Source organism: Rhipicephalus microplus, chromosome 1, assembly GCF_043290135.1.
Source record: "Rhipicephalus microplus isolate Deutch F79 chromosome 1, USDA_Rmic, whole genome shotgun sequence".
Taxonomy (NCBI): Eukaryota; Metazoa; Arthropoda; class Arachnida; order Ixodida; family Ixodidae; genus Rhipicephalus; species Rhipicephalus microplus.
In genome coordinates this window covers 156,572,232-156,576,594 of record NC_134700.1, presented here as the reverse complement: position 1 = coordinate 156,576,594, position 4,363 = coordinate 156,572,232, and positions in this window count along the sequence as shown.

The following is a 4,363-nucleotide window of genomic DNA, read 5'->3' as shown; positions in this document are numbered from 1 at the left end:
GACTTCATAAGTGACGTCGCTGATACGCTTTACTACTTCATAAGGGCCGAAGTATCGACAAAGAAGCTTTTCAGAGAGTCCGCGGCGGCGCACTGGGATCCATATCCACACTTTGTCACCGGGACGATAAAGTGCGTCACTGCGTCGCTTGTTGTACCGACTAGAGTCGACGCGCTGTTGACGGCGTATTCGGTATCTTGCCATTTGTTATGCTTCTTCGGCTCGTTGCAAGAAGTCATCTAAGTCAGGTGGATAGCTGTTTTCGTCCTGTAATGGTAACGTGGCATCCAGTGGGGTGGTCACTCTTCGGCCGAATACTAGTTCGAAAGGGGCAACGTGGGTTGTTTCTTGAACGGCGGTATTATATGCGAATGTTACGTAGGGTAATATTTCATCCCACTGTTTATGTTCAACATCGACGTACATTGATAGCATGTCGGTCAGAGTTCTGTTGAGGCGTTCGGTTAAGCCATTCGACTGAGGGTAATACGCCGTTGTTCTTCTGTGATCGGTATTTGTCATGCGCATCAGACATTCCATAAGGTCTGCAGTAAATGCTGTGCCCCGATCCGTAATAACGACGATAGGCGCGCCATGTCTGAGTACTATGTTGTTCATAAAGAACTTGGCGACTTCGGCAGCTGTCGCACTGTACAGAGAGTCAGTCTCAGCATAACGGGTCAGATAGTCCGTAGCTACCACAATCCATTTCTTGCCTGCACATGATGTCGGGAAAGGTCCTAGGAAGTCCATGCCGACTTGTTGGAATGGGGCATCCGGAGGGTCTATTGGATGGAGAAGGCCGGTTGGTTTTACGGCTGGAGTTTTGCGCCATTGACATTGACGACAAGTTTTCACGTAGCGCTGCACTGATGCGAGCAACTTAGGCCAATAGTACTTCAGGCGAATCCTGGCGAATGTTCGGCTCACACCAATGTGGCAGGATGTTGGCTCGTCGTGGCATGCATGCAGAATTTCCTGTCGCATGGCTGTGGGCACGACTAGTAAAAACGTTTCGCCATTAGGTTCAAAGTTCCTCCTGTAAAGGACACTTCCTCGAAGGCAGAACGTGGATAGCCCTCATTAGCTTATGCGAGGTACGTGAACGTCGAGACCCTGCAGGTGTTGTATAAGCGCCAGCAAATCCGGGTCATCTCGTTGTTGTTGAGCGATTTCGGATGCGTCGACAACGCCTAGAAACGGGAAGTCTTCCTCTTCAGGTACACTTGGATCGACGGGAGAGCGTGACAGGCAGTCGGCATCACTGTGTTTCCTTCCAGATTTGTATCCGACCGTAATGTCATACTCCTCCAGCCTAAGGCTCCATCTGGCTAGTCGACCTGACGGATCCTTGAGATTTGCTAGCCAGCATAGAGCATAATGGTCACTGACAGCTCTGAACGGTCTACCATAAAGGTAGGATCGAAACTTATTTATTGCCCAGATGACTGCGAGGCACTCTTTTTCAGTAGCAGAGTAGTTTGCCTCAGCTTTTGAGAGTTTGCGGCTGGCATAGGCTAACACTTTCTCTTGACCATTTTGCCACTGGACCAGGATGGCGCCGAGGCCGACATTGCTGGCATCGCGGTAGGGACTTCAGTGTCGGCTGTCTCATCAAAATGGGCAAGTATTGGTGAACCCTGTAGCCGTTTTCTTAATTCATTATAGCTTTCTGTTGTTCGCTTTCCCATGTGAATTGCACGTCGTTTTTCGTTAGTTTTGTAAGAGGTTCCGCAATCTTTGAGAAGTTTTCTACAAATCGCCTATAGTAGGCACATAAACCCAAAAATCGACGCACTGACTTTTTGTCTTTGGGTGTAGGGAACCTCTGAACAGCGGCTGTCTTTTCTGGATCAGGACGAACACCGTCAGAACTAATGACATGTCCAAGGAATCTCAGCTCTTCGAAGCAGAAGTGGCATTTTTCGGGTTTGATTGTCAAGTTTGCTGACCGGATGGCTTGTAATACAGTGCGCAGTCACTCTAGATGTTTGTCGAACGGTGCAGAGAATACCACCACGTCATCCAAATACACTAGGCATGACTGCCATTTCAATCCCGCGAGGACAGTGTCCATCATTCGCTGGAACGTCGCTGGCGCGGAACAGAGGCCGAATGGAAGCGCTTTGAATTCGTAGAGGCCATCTGGTGTTACGAATGCCGTTTTTTCACGGTCCCGCTCGTCTACCTCTATTTGCCAATATCCGCTTTTCAGATCCAAGGAGGAGAAAAACTTTGTGGATCGCAGCCGATCTAGTGTATCGTCAATACGTGGCAAGGGGTAGACATCTAGTTTAGTTACACTGTTGAGTTTTCGGTAGTCGACACAGAATCTAAGCGTGTTGTCTTTCTTCTTAACGAGCACTACTGGGGACGCCCATGGACTATTCGAAGGCTGGATGACATCATCCGAAAGCATTTCCTCCACTTGCTTCTTAATGATTTCCCGTTCTTTCTGTGACACTCGATATGGATGCTGGCATATAGGCCTCGTGTCGTCTTGCGTTATAATTCTGTGTTTCGTAATTGACGTGCGCTGGACCTTCGAGGCAATTGAAAAGCAATCAGAGAATTCTTTTACTAAGGCGTAAATCTGTTTCTTTTGACTGTCCGGAAGGCTCTGGTTGACGGTCACGGATGTGTCGATGTTGCAGGCCACTGGGCGAGTGGTTGACGTGGTTAAGCTGCATAGTTCTGTCGCCATACAGAAGTCGTGTAAATAGGCAATAGCCGTGCCTTGAGCAATGTGTTGAAGTTCATTGGAGAAATTCGTAAGTAGGACATCTGCACGGCCATTCGTCAAGTGAACAAGACCCCGAGCTACGCAGACACTTTTTTTCAAAAACAGCCCTACATTTGTATCCGCTATGCCTTCGCGGTTGTAAGATGCGTCATTCTCTACGAGCACCATTATGCTGCAGCGTGGTGGCACAGTTACGTCATCATGAACAACGCGTAGAGCAGTTAGGCGTCCCTCAGATTCCTCTACAGGTATAGCTCGTTCAGTCGAAAACGACACGCTGGACCTACGCAGGTTAATTACGGCGCCATTAGCTCGCAAAAAATCCATTCCTATAATGAGGTCTCTTGAACATTCTGGTAGCACAATGAAATCGGCAACGTAAATAAAGGCCCGTATTTCAAGTCTTGCGGTGCATCTGCCAAGGGGCGTAATAATGTGACCACCTGCCGTGCGTATCTGCGATCCACTCCACTGTGTCACAACTTTGTTTAGCTTCTTCACCATCTTGTGACTTATCACTGAATAATCAGCACCAGTGTCGACTAAGGCATTCAGCTCCCATCCTTCTATTCTCAACCGCAAATCTGAAGTAACGCTTTCGTGGTTGCACCCATTTACCGGAAATACACGGTCGTCGCCCTCAAGCCATATTGAAGGATCTTCGTAATTGATGTTATCAGCGGCCTCACCTCCACAGGTCGCTTGCTTCAGTTTTCCGGGAGTGGACTTGGAGAGCGATGACCAGGCTGCCTTGAAGGTGCACGTGGGCTGGATGACCGGTAGCGCATAGGCCATGGTGACCGTGACCGACGTTGGCGTAGAGGTGGCGAGTTCTGGCGCATGGACAAGTACTCCTCAATCTCCGCTGGTCGTTCGCCGTTTCGGGGGCACGGTGCATACGAAGGGAAGCCTCTTAATCCAGCCTGACGGTAAGGGCAGAATCTGTACAAATGACCCGCTTCGCCACAATGAAAACAAAGAGGCCTGCGCTCGTGATCACGCCAGACGTCACTTTTCCTGGGCCTAGGCTCCGCATAGCGATGCGTGCTACGTGCTCCTGGGGGCAGATAGGTAGCCGTTGGTTCCCGTGGACGAGGTACGCTGCGTGCTGTAGATGTGAGAGGAGTCGCCGCCATCGCAACTGCTGCATTGTTGTGTACTGTGGGTTGTCGGAGAACTTCAGAGTACGTTCGGATAGGTCGAACTGGCTGCAGCTCACGCTCTGGTTCTCGTATGACCTGCCTCAGTTCGTCACGAACAACGTCTGTAACAGATAGTGCAGTTGAAGTCTGGGGCATTTGCAGTCTGCTCAGTTCTTCCCTAATAACTGATCTAATGAGCTCTCGCAGGGCTTCAACGTCATTTCGCACGCCTCCAGAGAATAGCTGTGCAGATGCGCAGTTAACATTCCGGTTGTACTGCCGAGCGCGCTGTTCTAGTGTTCTTTCGATGGCCATCGCTTCCGAATAAAACTCAGCAACAGTGCTTGGAGGGTTGCGGACGAGAACGGCGAACAGCTCTTGCTTCACTCCGCGCATTAGATGGCGCACCTTCTTATCTTCAGCCATGTTGTAATCCGCACGCTTGAACAGACGGACCATGTCCTCAATGTGCATGGTA